The sequence below is a fragment of the Struthio camelus genome, chromosome 14 (genome assembly GCF_040807025.1).
Source record: "Struthio camelus isolate bStrCam1 chromosome 14, bStrCam1.hap1, whole genome shotgun sequence".
NCBI classification, from domain to species: Eukaryota; Metazoa; Chordata; class Aves; order Struthioniformes; family Struthionidae; genus Struthio; species Struthio camelus.
In genome coordinates, this window is record NC_090955.1 from 14301787 (window position 1) to 14323799 (window position 22013).

The 22013-nt window shown below is 38.6% G+C and overlaps 1 protein-coding gene across 1 annotated transcript in view; it reads left to right on the forward strand.

Moving 5' to 3' along the window:
- Positions 1-22013, forward strand: part of TAFA1 (TAFA chemokine like family member 1) — a 341779-nt gene that overhangs the window by 84561 nt on the left and 235205 nt on the right. The window contains exon 5 of the mRNA XM_068906760.1: positions 21891-21987. The gene's annotated coding sequence lies outside the window, so the exon portion shown is untranslated. The remainder of the gene's footprint in view (positions 1-21890; positions 21988-22013) is intronic.

Genomic DNA, 22013 nt, shown 5'->3' on the forward strand with positions numbered 1-22013 from the left:
GGATGCTGAGATGAGCTTACTGCTCAATCTTCCCTTCCTGGGAAAGCCAGTGCTTTTTATTTAGGCAGGGTTTCTAGCTGTCGATAGCAGCACAGAGCAGCTTTCCTTCCAGGCCAGTGCCAGAAAACAGATGTGTGGCAGGCCATATCCTTAATGGATGGACATTGCCATTAAAAGTGGTTATCCAACTTTCTCTCACATTTTAGGTGAACAGCTCTTCCCTTTTGCATCAAGGCCTTAACAGACACAAAAGTGGTTGCTCCTTGCTGGGATAAGTAACTCAGAGGAAGACTTCCCAAGCATCTTCCACAATTTACCAGTGAGGAACAGCTGTGTGCCTTTTGAGGGTCTGCCTACCCAAGAGCTTGCACTGCCCATATTTGTGGCTGTAGGAGGTATGTTGTCTGACTCAAACTTCTTGGATTGCATGAATACCTGCCAAAGTCTGAGTTAGTTCACTCTGCTTTTCCTAAGTCAGTCTAGAGCCAGGCTGGTGTAGCCGCAGGGCTCCTGGAATGACTTGGCATGCAAGAAGTGCAAACTTGAATCTTCACAGAGCCCAGGCAGAGCTCGTAGAAATAAACCATCTTGAGAGACTGACGTAGATTCAGCCTATGTAATTTGAGGTGCCTAGCTTGGGAGTCTAACTGAACTCTAGCATCCATATGGAAAGGAAGCAGAAAGTTGTACAATCACTAAGAATAACTACACATCTAATTTATGTGCTTGCTAGGTATCTAGGTGAGGCGGGACACTTCCAGGCCATGTTCCTTGTGCATACAGGGTCTGAATCATTCCTGTGTTTTAGGCTCACACTTCATTACAGGTGCATGAGTAGTGCTATGGCACTGTGTGGTTAAGTGCTTTGGTGGACTATTGAATGCATTCATTTTAATTTTCAGGAGTCAGAATTCCTATAATACCAATAGTCACTTGTAGCCTTATAATAAAACTGAGATGATCCAGATTTTATTAATATAGAGTATGATCTGAATCACATAAAGGACTAAACCTAGGAAACAGTGTCCCATTCACGATTTTGGTGAATGGCCACAAATATGTTTACCATGTAAAAAATTGTAACTATACTGACAAACATAGCCTTTGTAAAACTATTTTTGCTTGCTGGACTAGTCTCCTATGAGGAGCATAGAGTTTTGCTGGAAATGTCCAGAGTAAGACTGTTTCAAAGCTGACTGCCATATTATTTTTGGTTTCTCCCTCACTATAAATGTCATTCATTCAGATGAATGACTGGGCTTTGGCCTGGCTGGTATTTTGGATGGAGATAGTACAAAATGGGAGTTGAGAGGAAAGGATTTGGTGAAAGTCTATACAAATAAGGTTTTATTGGACCCAAGCCAGCTCCTGAATGTGGTTACATCTCTGTCCCAATTTATTCATAGCCCCTAAATGCGGGAAGATTAGGATGAATGGTTTTGATTTGGGCTCATCTTTGGAGAGTCGGCAGCATAATGTGAGACAATGGCCACAATAAAATCTACATAGATTGAATAATGCAGAATCAATACACAAATGGAAGTGTATGACAGGGGTTGCTATGGTATCTCCCTTTATTTAATAAAGAAATAAATAAAGGAATGGAAATCTACATAAATGATGTGGGCACAAATGAAAGCTGCTCCTAAGTGCTCTAATTTATGCAGTAGTGTTTTTGAAAAATTAATTTTCTTTTTCCTTAAACAAGGATATTATATTTTGATCATGGTCAAAATGACTTTAAATTTTCTAAATCTCTGCCAGTTCCTGTTGAACTCTCCCTGAAACTTCATTTAAGGGAGTAGGGAAGTTACAACTAGAGATGTGTATGATTGTTTTGTTCAAATGTCTTCTGCCATTTTGTGCTGGAAGTGTAAGAAGACAGGCATAAATACACCCCAAAATGCAGTTCCTTGAAGAACATGGTGCCTAAATCTGCAAGAAGTTGAGCCCTTAATTTTATTAGTGGTCTTGAAAGAGGAAGGACAGTAACAGGATTTACTTAGCATGGCAGAACCAGTTTCAAGCCAGTTCTGACAGTGTGTTTGTGAATCCAAAACTAGCCCCTAGTGGGAACTTCTGGACCAACTCCTGAGGTCCTTAAAACTGGGTTGTATAAGGAAATAACAGGGTTACTCAACTTGGGTGCGGAGAGATGAAAGGAGGAGCATGTTATACACAATGAATAATTAGTCTAGAAAGCTAAGGTCTGTTTTGTCTTGTCAAACATTGATTTTCTCATTTAGCCATACTAAATAGTATCGTGCACATTTGCATAGTTTGCCTGTTGGCTGATCTGAAACTTTCAGGATATGTAGCTTAATTATGTTCACTTAATCGTGTGGTATTTTTCTTCATCTTGAATAGGACAGTGCTGAAGTTGTGCATATTTACATATCCTGCAGGCATTCAGATAAGTAGTTTATTGCTCATAAATATTTTCGCAGTAACATTTCTTATTGGTGAAATCTCAATTGCTCGGTTTCATGCAAATGAATACCGAAGGGACATATTATGGCAAAAGGTAATATAAAGGAAAATTTGGGAGAAGAACTGCTCAACTTTAAATATTTTCTCTTCCATTTCAATGTTGAGTGGAAGTTTCTCTGTGCTTGAGCATTTGTTACCTCTTAAGTATATCACACCCACCAAATCTTTTACTGTTCCTGGAGAGTATGTAAACCTTTACATGAATAATTTGATTTATGAATCTCACTTAGCTTTCCTAAGCAGTCTAATAAATAGAAGTAACTGAGGTCCACTAGTTAGCACAAGCCAGGGCACTTAGCGAATGAATGCTCTTAGAGCAGTCCTAAATTGTGGAAATGCATTTGTTAGTCACAAGTATCCCTCAAAAAGTGCACGTGGTGTACAAAAGGCCTTCACTCACCTGAATTGCAGGCTCTCAGTCCTGTTCCTAAAAGAGTGCAAGTGAGTGTTTCAATGAAAAACCAAAATGTACATACTGAATGACAAATGATGAATGTTTGATTATGAGAACGTATCTTTGCTTGCAAATTTAGTCATTTTTATGGGCCTAATTTAAAGCCTACAAGTCATCTGAAAGTCTTCCACTTTATGCAGGTCAAGAAGAGCTAAAGTACAGCTCTTTCCTCAGATTTTTGTGAGAAGAGGAAAGGGTCTATGGGTAAATTTGGAAACAGTCAAAAGTAGCAGGTACAGACACAAGCAAAATAAAGATCATTTGAATAGCTCTGTTTCTTGCAGTTCATATTAGTTACAATATAGGAAAAGAGAGCAAATATGCAAGAAAACACACTGCCTCATGAACTGTGGGCTAGTGCAGCATCCTGGTTATAATGCAAGGAGGTAGCTTGGCAGGCATTCTACAAATAAAACTCCAGAAGCTTGCTAAGGGGACTGCAGTTTTAGTTACTTACAGTCAGTGAATTGCTGAAGTTAATTAAAAGTATAAATAATTTGCAACAAGAGGAGGAATGAGGCTAGGGAAATTATTTGTCCACATATTGATTGCAAGTGCATTTTTCAAATTCCACGCGATGTGATAAATCCCACAGGCAGTAAAAAATTTGGGCCAGATCGTTAGCTGAAAAGTCAGCACCATTTGCATTGGATTTGCAGGGCTAAACTGCTTTGCCTCACCAGTAGCTCTGCTCTGTAAATCAGCAAACAAAATTTAACACCTCAGTATTTTATTCTTAGTAATAATCTATATTGGAAAATGTTTGTACCTACTCTCATATGTGGATTTCCACATCATGTTACTTGATCCACTTTGCTTTGGCATCACGTCACTTTTCAACCATAATGTATTTTTAAATTTAACGAGTAGCTAAAATATGCTTAGTTGGCTATTATTTACTTTTCACTCACCCATTAGGCTGCATTTTCACCTTCTTGCAAGAAGACATTTAAACATTTTTTGACCAAATATATACAGTAGGAAAGGTTGTTGCTGCCCTGTTTTGCAAGCAAGGGGATTTTGCATGTGCCTCAGGTAGGGACACACAAACAACTGTATTCACTATAATATCACTTCATGTAACTTTCTCTTGCCGCTAGTTAGGCCTTAATATACTTAGAAGGTTGCTCTACTAATTTGAACTGTGTGAGACTCTGGCTGGAGGCTACTTCTGTGTCCCAGTGATAAAAGAAGACATAAAACAACCCAGTGCCTGATCATTCTCCCTGGCTGTCAGTGAATCATGTTTAATAGTATCTCCATTGCAGTTTTGGCCAATTTGCTCGCAATGGCATTCTTTTCCATGGGCTTACTGCTCAGCAGGCCCTGAAGCAATCTATGAATAACTTCCCAACAGATGCTGTTTATGAATTGAAGCAAATGGCTTCCCTGTTTCTCTTTTTTCTCACTTCAATAATTTTCAGTTACATTACGATGAATATTTATAGTCCTATAGCAGTGCATAAAAATGGAAACAAGCAGACCTGTGCATTGTTTCATACGTGAGTGCTGTTCTAATGGGTTTTGGCTCAATGGTTTTAATAATGTTCTGTTGATGGACTGAAAAGAGAATGCAAATTGTAGATCAGTCACTTCCATTCACTGTTTTAGCAGACTGGGCATTGATGGAAGACTATATTAGGAGCCTGCATAGTGGGCCTTATCTTCTGGAGATAATACACCCCCTAATAAAAGCATAGAATACCTCTCTACTCAGCTTCACTTCCTCTGAGTAATCCCAGCTACATTGTTAAATATAGCACCTTACACTACTGCATAAATCGTGTGATTTATGATAAAATTAATGTTTAGTGGTAGAAGTAGCCAGTGTTACGGGCATGTCGTTTCTACAAACTAAGATGGAAAATGCAAAGGAAAAACTGATTTGTGATCAGCCATCTTATTTTAACAGAACAGTACAAAATTCTTGTTCAATCCTAAAAAGGCCACTTTGCAACATTTTATAATTCTGTAACAGTTTTTCGATGCTGTTTTGCCAAGAAAAGTGGTTAGATTTACAACTGTATGTGTTTATTGAGTTTTTTTCCAAGGGAACTGTTCTCAGTGCTACTTCATTCATCTCCCAATGTCTGATCAACTTGTGATTTCTATTAAACAACAGAGAGGCTAAAGAAACAATATTTTTACTATCATAGTAATTGCAAAATTAATAAAACTGTCTAACTGACTAAACACACTTGTATAAACATATTATGTATACATATGTACTACATGCAAAACATGCATATTAAATTACAAAATGTCAAATTACTCAATCTTCTATTGCTCTATTATGAATTCATTCGTACTATAAAAATAATAAGAATTATGAATGCCCGCTTGCACTATCCACATTACACATCTTTAATACAGCATTTTATTCCTCAGTACAGAAACTGGAAACAGGAAACAATCTGAACAATTTCTTGTTCTCTAATTAATGGTGGCACTCATGTGGATTACACCTTTTAAAAATCCATTGTAAATAGGGCACACTAAATAAATATGACTATTGTGCCTATGAAACTCAGATTATGTGGTTTCATCACTTTTGGCTTCTCATAAATGGATAAAAAGCATATACCATGTTCTCTTACATTGTCAATTGCCTTCTCAAAAAGTAAACCAAGACATGCACCATGTCCTGGGTTCTAGGCCATTAAGTAGCAAAATAATACAGTTATGACCATACCAATTTACAGTTGTGGAAGCATTACTTTAATGTTCTAAAGTCTCTTCTAAAAGACAGTTATGATAGAAGATTGGTAATTCGAACTCACAGGATAATTTGATATTTTAAAAAATACGTTTGTTCTATTTTGCCTCAAAGGAATAATCTGAATAATTGTCAAGTGAGATTACTAAAGTGGCCAGATTCGGATGTCAGCATCAGGGCTGGGAGCCGCTGGGTGGTGGGCTCAGATTCATGGCCTTTCAGAACATTTGGCTCCAGCCTTCTCTTTCCAGCTCTTGATCTGCTCTTCTTCTCTCACCTCTGCCACCTGCTATGACTGCTTCATAAGTTCTTAGCACATCTTTTCTGCTTCTTTTGCACCAGAAGAGCATGATGTACCAGTGTCTTTCCCACATCGTTGCTTACGCTTTTATTGGTCTTCTCTAAGCAAAGTCCTACATCCATGATCATAAACAGGCCCTTCCTTTGAGACTAGGCTTAATTAAGAAAGGTCCCAAAACCACAGTGACAGAAAGGCCTAATTTAGAATTTTTCAGCATCTTTTAAGAATGGAAAAATGCATTAAAATGTTGACTAGATGTTCACCAAAATGTCTTCTCCCAGTCAATCATAAATGATGCTTTTTGGTTTAATTACTCCATATAATTTACCTTCACAGTTCCCTCTATAACTCATTTTCACAGCTCCCTGACTCTTGGACAGGTTATTGATCTAATGTATACAGAGAGGGCTTTTTAAAGGTGATCGTTTAATAATAAACACCTATGCACAAAATCAAGGAGTTCTTTAACGTAAGCAGTAGTAGGAATTTGATCAATGCAAGCATTACAGGATTAGGCCTTAAATTAATGGCTTCACCTTCAATTTAGGTAACTGTTTGACATCACTTTACTATCTGATCTTTTCAAAATTTTATCACGTTGGAGACAGTATCTTCACGCATTGCTGTCAGCTGAGGAAATTTTGCTAGAGACATAAAATAGAGTAAGTAGTTTGAACAATTTTCCACTGGAAGTAGGTGACTAAGTAGATGCTGGCATTAGTTCCTGACTCCTGCAACAGTGACTTAACACCTCAAAAATCCCCAGAGAAAGCAGTGAAAAAGCTCCACCCCAAAACATTTGACAAAGAAGGTTGTAACGCACTGCAAAAGCTTGTCTCATAACCCGACAGTGGTATATTGAGATTAGCTATGTTTAAAAGGAAGATTAGGTCTGTATCTAAAAAGTTTTAAATTGACCTTACAGATTTTGAATGCTGGGGGATGTTGCTATTAGTTAAGTTTTCATTTCAAAAGTTTTTTTTTTTAACCACTAGAGTAAGATCAAACCTGTAGAGCCAATACCCCTTCCCTATTAACCTCAGTTAGGGATGGTAAATAGATGGTTTCTCAGTTTAATAATAAACAATTGTTTTTTTCAAAGAAAAAAAACTTTTATCTGAAGTAACATCTAAGCAGTGAACTGTCAGGGTCAAGCATGAACACATTTCAGATCACAGACCAGTCAGCTTTCCACAGGTCCTCAGGGACCATCGCTGCTGGCTGTGAAAACCCTTCAGTAATGGGAATAAGGGAGCAGGGAGTGGGCCTAAGAGATGTCAAGCAAATAATTGTTCTTTCCAGGAGGAAGAGGTATGTATGTAAATGTACATATATTCCTGCAAAAGGGTTTAGTGATTGCATAGAGTTGTGAACAGTTTTCTGTACAACAATTCTAATGCCTGGTGTTTCTGTTGATTTGTTTATTACTGTGGACCTTCAATTTACCACCTGCTGAGCAGGCTCTAAATATTTCTCCTGTATAAATTATTAATAAAATCAACATCTTTTATCACTTTCTTGCCTGGCATGAACTATGATGAGCTGAAAGTCCTGTAAATGCTTTTAAAACCCGTTATACACACAAAGAAAACATTTGCTTTTATACAACAGTGGAAATGCTTTTTCTGAGGCTAGAATAAATTTCCTCAGTCTTTTTACGGTGGATAGAAATAACCAAAGTGGATTTGTTATTACCTAACAAAAGGCTAACATACTTTAGCTTTAAAAAAAATCATATCTTTCCTATTGTCCTTTTCATCTCAGCCTTGTTTTCTGCTATAGTTAATTATTTTTCTCACAGACAAAATAAACCCCATTAGTACTAACAAAGGAGATTCAGATTATAGCTCACAAAGACTTGGATCTTAATGTTAACATTATTGTGTGAGCAGGTATTTATCAATTTGGGATTAAAAATTAATCACCAAAAATGTTTCAGAAGCATGATTCCTAGTCAAACCAAAATACCAGTATGTTTATTTAATTCCATGGAAAAGACAGCTGTTAACTGTATGAGACTTGCCCTGGAAAATAAAAAGGAGGAGTGTGTCTTTAACAAAGCTAAATTTGAACAATCACATGTAATAATTTCATTTCTCTTTTTTTTCTTCTTTCTTCGCCTTTCTCAGTGTGACATGTTTCAGACAAAAATAGCAGGATAATATCACAGATGTTCTTTTACACCAATCACCAGTTATTGCTTATCCAAATGATGTTTTAATACAAACATACAACTGTTCCTTCTGTTTTATCACTGTCAAAATTTGGTTTCAAATTTAATAAGTGGAAAAATTGTGAGCAGCTGTGCCATTGACAGTTTGCTTTCTTCGCTGGGCTCCATGGCAAGCTGAAGGATGTTAGTCACATCTGCATTTTTAGAATATTTAATTCTGTGCCATCTTCATCCAGTCTGTCGCTCTCCAGTCAGCCATAATGGCCAGTGCCAACAGGCTGTAGTTGTGCAGCGTATCCAGAAAGCTACTGTAAGCTCGGAGCTGTACAGGCAGTCCGCAGCCCTCGCTAGCTCCTGGCACCTCAGGTACCTTACTGGCTCACTTTTCCAGCCACAGATGGTCTCAGAAAGCTTCATCCATGACATTTATCCCAGCTTTTTTTTTAGTGTTTTACATAGCATAGTAGCATCCTTAAGTGCTGCACAACTTTGGTTAATATCTCAGCTTCTGGTACAGTCAGCAATGAGATTGGCTGCCAAAATCAGGTCAATGGTACTCTGCAGCCTCTGGGACGTCTAGGTTATTGGGAAAAAGGGCATATCTTGTTAGATGGAGGCGTTTCAGGGAATATTGCTGTATTTGGGCAGGAAAGACAGTTAGATCCTAGCAAGGATCCCGTAATCTGCTGGTATGGGTAGCTCATGATTTTGGGAAACAGGCAGAGCAAAATCTGAATATAATAACAGCTGAGGTCCTAAAACACTGTGAAATAAATATACTTTATGAACATAAAGTGAAAAAATAGTCCCTCAATTACAGTTTCTATATGATTTATGTTTTTAATTTATTTAAATCAGTGACCCATCAAATGCTGACAAAAACACTAGAAATTCGGCAAAAACTTCAACTGCCATAAGGAAATACTATGTTTTTATTTGTTTTCCTCCTGTAGCAGCCTCTCTGTGTTACATGAATTTATCTCCAAATGAGGCACTGTGAGGAATCATCTTGCCAGAATGTTATTGATCTGTGATTTGGGTACCAGGCTCAATACACTGTGGGCACAGATGTGAAAGAGACAATTTACTCCCTCTCACCCCTAATTTTTTCAGAGATTACTTGGTTTCAGATAGATAAATCTGTAAGCTTTTCATAGCAGTTTTCTGACCAAATACATGGCACTTACATTACTTACGGGATTTTTCAGTAAACCAAGAATGAGTCAGTATCCTTGTGTTAATCAGATGGTCATGGTTTGAAAGCTGCTGATATCCGTGTCACATGGCCCAAAGGGGTCCACAAAGAGTAAGCCTGTTCTGTAGGGCACTGAAGTGAAAGGATTTTTTTTCCCCATTGGTTACAGTGGGATTTGGTTCAAGCTCAATAAATTCAACAGCAAGTACCAGATCTTCAGCTGGTGTAAATTTCACACATTGCTTCAAAAGCAGCCGCTGCCTTTCACGGTGCGAATTTTCCTGGGTATCTTGGGCATACACGATTTGCAAGTGCTGAAGTTGGAGTGTCCAGCTCTGTAACTTTGACAAAGATGCACAGGTTTTCTATGCTTAGCTGGTGACCATACTCTGAATAGTAGTTTTCTCCTCCTTTACTGCCTTTGCTGTTGACTAATAAAATAAATATTTGTACAGACATTTTCCAGAAATATGGAACCAAATTATGCCTGCAGCATTTAGAAAAACATGGTCTCTGTATCAGGATGAGACCAAAAATTCAGAGCACAAGCTTTTCTTCAGCCAGCTGTACTTGATTTTCTTTTAGGAAATCACAGCATTTGTAACAATCTGGCCTTCCCTGCCACAATAATCCAACCTCTTTCAGTATTTGCAAAGAAAGCTAGACCTATATATCAGTCTTTAACTATGGAAAACCATGTTCTACTGGTTCTGAGCATAGAAAAAATGGAAAGTTTTAATTTGGTCCAAGAAACTGATTTCCTTTGTAGCCTCCCACAAGTCAGTGAATCTGCTCACCCCTATGGCAGCCACTTACTCAGGAGGTAGATCGTGTAGGAAGGAAGAGCTGATGGGGGCAAAGTTTGTGTATGGGCACATGGCTTGAATGAAGCACCTGTTTAAGTGGCTGCCTTAATAAAGAGCTGGTTCACTTTTGCAACCTCGGAATTGTGTTAGCACTACTTGGAAAAGCTCTTTTATCTTCCACAGAATGGGACTCATTATGCTCAGTATATTTATTGCTTAGTAAGAAATCCTTAGGATTGGTTGCTTTGAAGTGTGAGGAAGACAAGTTGCACCTTCCTAATGGCTATGACAGTATATATAAAAGGCACTTTCCAAAGTTTGGCCATTTAAATATTTGCAAAAGTATTTTTATTAATAAATCAAGACATAAAAATGAGCTAATGGCATTCAAATATTTTTTCTTGTTCCACAATGATTACAGTATTACTGTTTCTATGTCAAGGAAAAGCTCTCATGCTCATGATGCAAATTCTCTGCAAGTGAATCTTTACAGCTATGTTTGGCTCTGTGCAAAGTTAGAGGCCTCATGAAGGCCCATCCATGCTGTTCTGTGATTCTCAGAAATGTTTTCCTCATCATGATAGGAAATAACAGAATTATTTGATTTCCTTGGAACTGTGATGATTTCTGCAGGATAAGGATAGTGACTGTTACCTATTGTACCCCACCCGACTGTACGGCATGCGAGTGTTGTAGTACCCCATCTATTCTCAGTGTCTTCTGTGCAGTCTCTATCTAGAGGTGTGTGCTACAGTCGTTAAGCATTCATCCTGCCTTGGTTGTCCTTATTAGTTCTCGTAATAACCCAGGATCACTCTGTTAGCAACAGGGAACAGAAAAGGTATGCTGGTTTGTCAGTTAATGCCAGAACTACATAGCCTAGCTTCTAGCATGAGTTCAAGAATCTTGCTGGGTAAGATACTGGAAAAAACACTCTACACTATCCTTACCCAAAGACTGCTCAAGTAGTAGCTTGCAAATTTACTGCCTCAACCTCAGTTTTTTTCTTTATTGTCTCAGGAGCTCTTCTGAATTGCTCTTCTGTTGCCAAAAAGCACTCTTCCCAGGCATTCTGGCTGCAGGATTCTGCTCTATTGCAGATACTTTCTTCTAGAGCACTGTTAGTGGTAGATGATAACCATGGCTTTCAGCTCTGTCTCTGCAGTGGTTATAGCCAAGAGATGCTACTTTGATCAGAGTCACACATGGACACTCACTGTGTTTGGGTCTCATTAACAGGATCACAAGATAGAAAGCTTATGCTATTTTTTTGAGTTCTGGGAAGACAGACAAATACCAGCATAACACCAGGGAGTGGTGAGTCTGTGATCTGTGATCTCTGTTAAAGTCTTTTGGTAAAATCAGGCGCCACTCAAAACTTTCTAAAACAAAAATAAACTACTAGAATAAGTTTATACAGGATCAACTCTTTACATTGTGCAGTAGCAGGGCTTTTGACATAACACTAGGACTGCAGAGGATGAATTTACTATATCAACAAACCATAGCTCCAAGAGGAGTCTATAATTCTCTCCTGAGTGTCATCTCTATTGACCTCAAAATGAGACTCTCTTTTGCCACACTCTGTGTATTATGGAGCCCTCTAATGTCAAGATGCTGCATTGGGTGAAATGTGACCTCCACTCCTCAGCTTCTTTCCTCTCAGTTCGTTCAAGTTGTAGATACTGGCAGATTCATTATACTGTGTTGAAACACAAGATAATATGCTTTACAAATGAAAGACGTGTATTATGTATGATAACACTACATGAAGACTTCCAAATTCTGCTCTTATTTATACTCTGATAACTGCTGACTCTGTAATCAGGATAGAACTGAGTACTGAATCTTTAAAAAAATCCTATATTTCTTGTTATAGGTGTTTTCACTAGAACAGTCACATACACTATTCCGTCAAGTACTGATTAGAATCTGAGGCAAATAAGTGCTCATTGCCCTAAAGCTTTTGGAGTTTAAGTTGCATGACAAGTTTTTTCTCAGAACAGATAGAAAGCAAATTTCTGGAAAAGGCCAGTAAGATAAAGTTAAAATGAAACCCTGACAAACCCCTACATTAATTGGGCAAAATACATACTTACCTTCTCAGCACTGAGAAAACATAACTTCTTTCAATTTGGGTTTGTGTCTAAAATTTCATATGCTGTAGCTTCCATGTAGGTGACAATACCTTATATTTTAGCATTAAGGAAAAAACATGATATATTCCACATCTCAATGAGAAAAGCTAAATAGTATAACCTACCGCATTTCTAATAGCAATTAGATGGGCAACTGTCTGCCCTTTAAAGTAAGCAAGCTTGCTTGTAAGAGGAGGATTCTGGATTTCATAATTAAGTGAAAAATTAGGTGAATGCAAGCGAGTTTATGAACTGATGCAGCAAAGCTTGATTGTAACAACAGGGCCATTAATAATAACTGTGACAAACTGTCAAAGACCGTCCATATGCAGCTAGGTAGACTCAAATGGTTCATAAAAGTGTCTTAAAGGAAAAAGAATCCTTAGCTGAGACTTTGGTGAACTTGCAAGGTAGGGAAATGTAGTTAAAATAAAATTCTGGAAAACAGGGCATTTGTTATAGTTTTTGATCTACTGTGTTTGCATGCAATGACCTGCCATGGAAACAACAATGTTGCAAGTTTTAAAAGTAGGTCACAATGAAATGCCCCTTTTGGTTGATAGGCCTGTATTCTCCCTGTGACTAATTTCATTATGCTGCTCAAGCTGACATGCTGATTAAAAGGAAGTCATTCCATTTACTGCTCCTTTTAATCATTAGGTAAACATAATAGGGAGTGCCTGGTACATTTGGTAAATACGAAGTAGATCGGTTATTACTCCTCAGGTGCTGATAGCAGTATCACACTGGATTATCTTCTGTGTTATCAGCACCCTATTCTGCCAGATAGCAATTTCTTGAAATTGCAGCATTGTAAACAAGCGGCCTGTGGGTATTTGCTTTTTTCTTTTTCAAATATACATAATCACGCAGTAATACCAGAATGGTTAAATTATAGCCAAATGACTTTGAATTAGACTTCTTTCCTAACTACATCAAACCTCCGTATGTTACTGTAGAACTAACACAGAAAAAAAATCTTCTCTCCTGGGGCCAAATTCTGCTACCCTTTTCCAGACCAAGGTGGATCTAATCTTCAAAGCCCCCTCTATAGTTTGTACAACTATTTACAGAGTACCTGCTTCTCCAAATGAAAAAGGTGGCTGAGTCTGCCCATACTGAGGTGATTTGATGCCTGTCGGAGAATCTTCTTCTATGTCAGTGCTATCACTCCTCAATGAAGAGAGGCATTTTCAACTTATGTGTACAAGCTACTGTTTTCAAGACTGGTGAAGACAGGGTGAGATCTAGGTCTTCTAAAGCAATGGGAGTTTTGCCACTAGTTTCAGGGAGAGCAGAATTAGAGTTCAGCTTGTCAAGCCTCTTCTGTACAAAAAAATGTGGAACATATTTTAAAATTCAGTGGTGGTAAGCTAAGCCAAGCTAGAGCACTGATGGGCCCCCTTGCTTCTATCCCTCCTTTGGCCATGCAGAAGCTCTCCTTTTCTTGCATTTGCGCTGGCACTATCTGATGCTGCAAACACAAGGGAAGCAATGGAGTGGGTGTACAGAGGTGAGGGGAAAGGCAGGATGGCAGCAGTGTCAGCTTATGCTGGCTTAAACCATCTGGGATTGTTTAAGGAGCATGCAGCAGTGCTGCCTGGGAGCCAGAAGCGCACTTGGCGTATTCTGATGTTATTTTGAGTGCTAGATTTTGGGCAGTGTTGGTGTACAGGGTTAGTTCTCTTCATTGACCGAAGAGTTCTAGGCTTGCCTGCTGACGGCATAACACATTGCATGCATGAAGCCAGGATACCTGAACTCTTATTTGCTCTGTATGTTAGTGTTGCTGATAAGATTAGAAAAAAAGAAAACATGTGAAAGAAATCTCAAGGAAAAAGCACAGGCTGTGTTTTTCCATAGATGCAGCTGATCCTTTCTCTCATATTCTCAGAAATATGGAGCTTTGATATGTTGTCTTGTGGGGGTAGCGCACAGGAGGATGTATGTCTAAGCCCTGGCTAACTCTGCCATAAAAGATGTTCTGTCAGTCTGCAAGAAACAGCCTCCAAAGATTCCTTGGGTAGGAGTTCTGAAATGCTCTAACTTTGCAATTTTTTTTTTTTCAGGCAACTCCTGTCATATTTATTATTATGATTACTATTACTCTTATTGGCATTTTTGCCCATAATTGTTCATGCATTTTCACAGAGCAAGGGTAAAATTGGAAGCCAATTAATTTTTCCAGTTCTACTCTCACATCTCTGAAAACCAAAAAATTCAGAAGTTGTCACCAGTCTGCCTATTATTTTGTTCGCTGCATAGCCCTTTCCCTCCTGAACAGTTGCATTGAGACAAGCTTATATTTGATAGCTTGTTGTCATTTCTCTTTGTTTTCTGTTTGTGAGATGCTGATGGCTTGTTGCAAATTGGAGACGGCTCCTGGCAAATCAGCTGTCTGGACAAACTGCAGGAGCAGGTTAGCTGGGAATATAACCTCCCCAAGACACAGGTTTAATACTGTTTGCATGACTTTCCCTCTTCTATTTGCAATCACTCTGACTTCAAAGAAGTGTTTTACAAGTTCCTACATTCAGTGCATTGTAGAGAAAAGTATATGCTCATTCTTCCCATCAGCTACTCCCAGAAACAGCCTGACAACAGTTGGTAAAGGGGAGGCATTTTACTGTTCTGATTCCCTTAAAGCAGCAACATCTTGCAAGACTGCAGGACAATTATAGGTGTTACAATTTTTTTTTTTTTGCTATCATCCTTTCTAGCTTGTCTGTTCCGTTTTAATATGTCCTCACAACTGTGATTTTCTGTGGGCATAATTAGTATTTTGCCTTCTGAATGCAATAAGATGCGTTTGCTGCTCTGTTTAGAGGCTGAGCAGAATGCATTGTTTCTCACTTGATAACATTTTAATGTTCTCAGGGAACACTGATCTGTTTGTTAAAATTTTGTTCATACAACATCTCGGCTGAAACTGCTGTAACTCTTTTCATGTGGCTCTTTCTAATGTCCTTGTTTTAGGCATGACTTTTCTTCAAGGGCTGTTTTATTTACTTATTTATTTATTATTAGGGACATTACAGATTGAGGGGAAAAAAAAGGCAAGCAGGCAAACTGTAGCTGAGAGACTCTTATCCTAATAACAATGTACAGTGAAGTGGAGAGCCTGTTATTAGGGTAAGTCTGGCCATGAACAACGACAAAATTCCCACTGTCGTCAAGATCATCAACATTTCTCCAGTGTCTCTCTTGTGTTCTCCATTTTTGACTGTATCTTGTTTCTAATTAAGTCACTATCAACACTTTCTCTGATTTCATCCTCATTAGGAACTTCCATTTTTTCCCTTCCAGTGAAAAATAATACGTCTTTAAAATGAACTATGGATCTCTGCAGAAATATCAGCCTCCTTGTGCGGTATCTCAAACACATAGATAAAAAGGAGGTGGTGTCTACCCAAGGTGCTAACCCACAGTTTGCAATATGAGCCAACAGGTGGACATGACGAAAAGATGAGACAGAAGATGACAGCCGAGCATTGCTGGAGCCTAGATATCCACCGAGATAGACCTTTGGTGTGATTCAGGATGGCTGTTCCTATGAGCAAGCATCAACTGCTAACCGTTGTTGAATACCTGTGGCTCACCTCCTGCCATGAAAGTCCATTTACTATCCTTTAGGTTTCTAGACAGTTCCCAAGGCTGTTGAATATAGCTGAAGTGCAAGAGTGCACTCCAGTAAAGCTAAGTGCAATACTGTAAAAGTAAGTGGCAAGATAAAGTCATGTATTTGCTAATGTTTCTATGAATTTGATATATCAACAGAGATGTACAGACTTGAAATGGTTGTCTCTTGTCGTTCTGAGTTAAATATAAATGAATAGTTAAAACAGCAGTTGGGTATTACACAGTTTAGCGATATTTTTCTCAGCATTATCTATTAAGCTAATATTGGGTAAAATATTTGCAAGAATATGAAAGGGACTTAGATGCGTCTGTGCCTGAGCTTAAGGACTTGCTTAAGCAGCACCTCCAGTGGTAGCCTGGAAAACGTTTCTTGGCCTCTAGAAAATGCACTATGCAAGGTATCTTAAAACCCCTTTTATGTTCTGGCAATAGAGTGAGCGTAGTAATGATTCACTATTACAGACCAGTGTTAGTTCAATACTGATTGATTTGGTTTTAGTGTCTTTTTGTTTAAAATACATTTGCACGTAAATAGGTCTGATATGTTCAAGCTTCCTAAATAATAGTTCCACAAAAATTCTACAATAAATAATTGTAAATTACCCTAAAATATCTACTGGAATTAAAAATAAATCAGCAGATTCTCTTTCAGCAGCAGCAATAAATCCTTAGTCTATCACAGCATACACTGTTTACATTTGCCTAGGGGCTCTAAAACATTATGAGATGAAATGATTTTCCTGTTCCTTGGTGTCTGGCTGCCATAGAATTTAAGTGTTTCATGAATTTAATTGTGAAGAGAACAGTTTAACATTTTTCAGCCCCCTGTGGAGAAATGGAAGGAGGAGACAACTGGATATTATGCTGCCTGGAAAATGATTTGTATTTAAAATTTAGCTATGATGACTATACCAGGTGAAATTCAGAAGGCCAGCAAACGACCTCATGTCCATTAAAGACGCACATAAGCTGTCAAAAGAAGACTTTAATGTCATAAGTAGGACCCAGCCTTCTGCTTGTGGTGGGATTTCATTCCAGGTTGCATAAATTGATTTATGCAACATTAAGCTAATTTTCATCATTTTCCTGAAAATCTATTAGAGCTGCTTTCAGACTCTAAGGAAGTATCATATTTCATTGCATGAGAATTCATCTGTCAGACTTTGGAGAGACAGTTTATATCTCTAACTACTAAAACCTTGCAAAAAAGGTAATTGCAATCTTTTGTTAGAGTATAGATAGAATAACAAGAACTACCTTGTTGCTTGGAAATAAAAATAATTATTTTTCAGTGAAAAAGATTATTCTGGTTTACCTTGATTACTGGAACCAAGAACAACGTATCACCTAAGTCTACCGTACCATTTTTGTACAATTTAGGGAATGAGAGAGAGGACTGCTGTACAAGCTAGAAAAAAAAAAGCAAAACCACTAGTTCAGCCTCCTTTAAACATATACCCCTTTATATTTTCATTTTCCAATCTCTATTTTCTTGTCTTGGTCCTCTTTTATTCACTTTTATGTTTTGCAAGCAATATAGGAAGGATTTCTGTGCCGTTTGTGCACACTCACTTATTCTGACTTCTCTGCTGGGCGCACAGAATTCAGAATGTGACATCAACAGCAATTTGATGTACTGAGCCTACAATGCCAACAAAACCTAGTATTTTATTCAGCAGCAAATGACAACAAAATCTTTGAAAACCTGAGAAGAAGGTGGGGTACCAAAAGAGATGTGTGGGAGAAGAAAAATATATAAAAAGGATCAAAGCAGATAAATTTCAGCTGGCAAATAATAACATACTCCTCAGTTTCCTGGAGTTAAATTTGTAGCTTCTAATATATTTTAGTGATAAATCCTGTATAGCAAACTTAACCTAATTTATCCCTTGTAAATTTGTTTCCAAACAAAAAAAATGGAATTAAATATCATCTTTTAAATTTTGCAAATAGCTTAGTAGTGAAGCAAAATCAGCAGTAAGTCCAAGAGTACTATGGACAATTTCAGTGAAGAGCAAAATTGTCAAATATGCTGTTCATCATTCCTTATTTATTATGATCATTAGAGCCCTACATTCTGCACTGTGTGATGTGCATGGCTGTGCTTTGTTCAACATGTTACCCATATTATTTCTTTGGGAGTTGTGCTCTTCCTTTGCCACCAACTTAACACACACCCTTTTAATATACATGCACTGAAAATGAGTGCTTCAAAACTTCCTGATTGGCCTAGCACCTCTCTACATGCATACCAAACAGCACTGAGACAAGTGAATTTTCTTCCAGGGGCACCACCGTGCAAAGTATTTCATTAAAACAAATGCCTAGATACCTGTTCAATAAATGTTCTTTATCACTGAAAATTGGCAGTGATGTGAATGGGTCTCTGGAACTTTGTTACTACAGTCAGGGTTAAGAATGGCACAATCTGACTGTTGGGAATTGAAAGAAATAAAAGAGTAAATTTGAACACTGAACAGAGTGGAGACTGGAGCACTCCTGCATCTCTCTTAGGGTGGAACTGTGCACTAGCAGATGGCAGCCTAAAAACAATATGTGCTGAGAGAGCTAGAGATGTATGGCAAGGTTTTCAACACCTACGCAAACGTTCAAGAGAGTATCGTCTGTCAGGGGTGGTGTACAGATTTACAAGTTGCTTTTGTATAGATTTCTGAAGCTATTATCTGCATATGATCAGCTATGAAATGTTGGAGGCAAATTCAAGGCAAATTTTTACACAATACAATACGAGAATTAATCACAATATTAATCCATATGTTTTGCTTTGAGTGTTGTAAAACTTACATAAAACAGCCCAGACCCTTCTTATTGGCAGATCATGTAGCTCAGTTGCTTATGAGAGGCAGCAGAGAATTGCAGCTGAAGAGCAAATTGTGATCCTGCCATCTGCCTGGAAGGAATTATTATATGAGGTTTGCTGTCAGTCAGCCAACCTGTTTTGAAGCAAAGACAACACAATATATGATTTTTTTCCACACTCATTTCATGCACTAATTCTTTATTTGGAAACTAAACCATTTACGGTACCAGTACAGCGCACAGGTCTCTGGCTGCAGCTTTCCGCTCAGCCCAGAAAACAAGTAGATGAGATCTGGAACGGAGTGCTTGAAGTGTTTCTCTTAAATTACAACAAAGCCCATAGCTGTGGTGTGGAATTAAATCTTAAGGTACTGCCTTACAGACTTTATAATAATGGCTCTCAATTGCACAGACAATGACTTAGGCCCAAATATGTAAACAGCTTTCCTCTTGCTTTCAAAGCGATGGTATCAGGGATGTATTGGTTGCTGTATGTTACATACTTAATGCTCATTCTCACTTATTTTGGGTGGTAGAACTTTCCTCAGCCTCTTGTTTCTACCTGTTCTTTAAGGGAGTCTCTTATTTGTGCTGCTTTCCCATGGTATTTTTTTCATGAGCACTACTGAAGTCAAAAATTGTTCCTTGTAGTCTGCCTGCATTATCTTTTCAAGGGTTTTCTTACAAACTTAAGGCTATAATATTGCACATCAGTTTAATCCATCAGTAATCAAAATCACCTTATGAGGCACATCTAATCTGAGGGTCTCCAAGAACGCTAAAATAGGCGTGTGGAAGCCTCACTGTGCCTCTGCAAAATGCAGGACATTTTACAAGTAATAAACTGAAAAATATTTTAAGATCACATAGTGAATCCATTATAAGACTTCACAGCTGCAGGGGGTAGATAGCAAAGAAACTTCTCAATTTGTTAATGTTTTTCCACCCTTGGCTTTCTTTTTGATAAAGTGGAAGCAAATACTCAGGTTTGCAAATAAGCTGTTTGGTCAATGCCCTAGTGAAATATAGAGCTGAAATTCCCCCTGCAGCTGGGGCCAGTGCAGACTTAGCTGACTTTAAAATGCTATTTTCAGGGTAGCAACCTGGCATTATAAACACCAGAAGTGCAACATTGTGGAGCTGAACTGGCTCCTAGCATTTTTCCTTTGCAGAGGTACCAGCCCAAGCTTAATTTCTGAAGCGAGGTGCTTGTGAGCGCAGGTGCTGGGTTTTACCAGGATGTGCACTTGCTGTGTGTTTGAGCACCCAAGCAGATCTGCGTGCCTGGAGGTGCACTGAGCTCACTGCAGAGCTCCATGCATGGTCCTGGTCACAGAGGACTACTGTCCCAGGGCACTCCCCTAATCAGCCTGGTTGTGCTTTTTCCCTGGGATTTATGCTAACCAAAAAATCTTTGCACCTCCTAGTTTTTTGAGCCTTCAACCCAGCTCATCCCTGCCCCAGCTTGTGGCCCCTTTAAAAGCCCTGGTGCTTCTGGGTGTATAAAAGGTCTCATTAGTCAGTCTGTGGAGGGAGAGGGGAGTATTGTTACCTGTCTCAGGAAGGGGAAAAGTAGTAAGGTTATAAAAAAAGGTTATAAAAAGCAGTATATGAGCTAAGAGAGACTGGAGAGGAGGCAGAGACAAGAGCTAAGCTTGCCTGGGAGCTTGGGCCTGGTTTCTCAAGGTTGGTGTTTGGGAGCTAAATGTTTGAGGCTGGAGGAGTGGGGTCCTGGTTGTGTCCAAGGCTTGTGCTTAGAGGTTGCATTGGATCTTGGGGGAGTCTCATCCCTTTGCAGGAAGGGGATGGGAAGGGGCTGGTGTATTTTTGAGCTTTGGCCTGGGTGGGAGTCTCTGCTGTGGCTCCTGGCTGCTTTTCCTGTGAGTTTCTCCCAGGTGGCAGGCAGGGTGGGCTGGGGAGCGCCTGCTGCAGTGTGGCTGGCAGGGACAGGGATGTGGCTCTGGAGCTTGGGAGTGACTTGTTGCAATGCTCTAAGGAGGACTCTGTTCCCCAAATAGCCCCATTTCTATGCTGATATCTGCAGTATATGAGCTTTGACTGAAGGGGCTTGTCTTCACTACTAATGAAGTGGTTTTTTCCCCATTACTTTGAGATGATGGAGACCTATTGTTTATTTAGCTTAATCCAGAGCTAGGAACATAATAAAGCTAAAAGTAGCAAGGACAGCCCTGTAACTATGCCTAAACTGGACTTTGAATTTGCCTTTCAGTAAATCTAAACTGCTTTGTGTGTTTGATTATTTACATTGTGAATATTGAAAACATATCTATTCCCTTCATGTGAAAATTGACTTTTTTCAGCAGCAAAAATAGGCACTCAAACTGTGCCTGGGGACTGATATTTGACATAGTGGAACTGATTAACCAAATACCAAATGTTTTCTGTGAATGCAGAAATGGCTTTTTTTTCAACTCAGGTACCCTAGCCTGTGATTTCTTTACTGTAGATGGGCCTTGTATGGAATAGGGTTCTAGCTGGTTTGGAAAGGCAATTGTGGACTGACACTAGTAATAGTTTCTTCTGAAGCTAGGGATATTTCAGTAGGTTCTGGTGGGTTTTTTGTTTTGTTTTGCTTTTAAGTGGGTTCAGCTGGACTGGTGTAAGAATGCCTGGGATGAAAAATGTAATTTGTGCCATGCAGAAGTTCAGAATTGATGAGAGGAGGAGATGCAGAATTTTAAAACTGAGCTGATCTCTACAGCTAATGTATAGCTGATAAAGGATAACAGTTTTATTACTTGACAACAACACCATGGCTGGCATCACTCCAGGGTTACTTCAACTTAGATGTCTTTGCTTTGATACCTCTAAATTGAAATTATTAAATAAACAACTTCCGTTATATGAAGGCTATGTTTCCCTGCCATGATATCTTGAACACAGTCAACTGTCACAGTTCTATTTTGAATATACTGGATGATATTGAAATTTTGTTCCTTGATGATAACTTACTGCCTCTTGCTACTCTTTAGCAGATACTAATGATCTCTTTTTAGTTAATGGCAAGTTATAGATAAGGGTTGAGGTTTTTGTGTGTTGTCCTATATAATTTAGAAATAACTAGGACAAACTTTTTGATACAAACTTCCTTGACAAATATAGATGTGTTCTATTTTTTTATTTCTCTCCTCTCTTAGACATGGCAAACTTGTAAGAAGCAGAATCTTTGCCTCACAAATGCTGGAACTGTGAAGACTGGATCACCTTTTAACAAGATAAAACAGCACCTTTAAGGTAGGCTGGAAGTAATAACAGTGAAA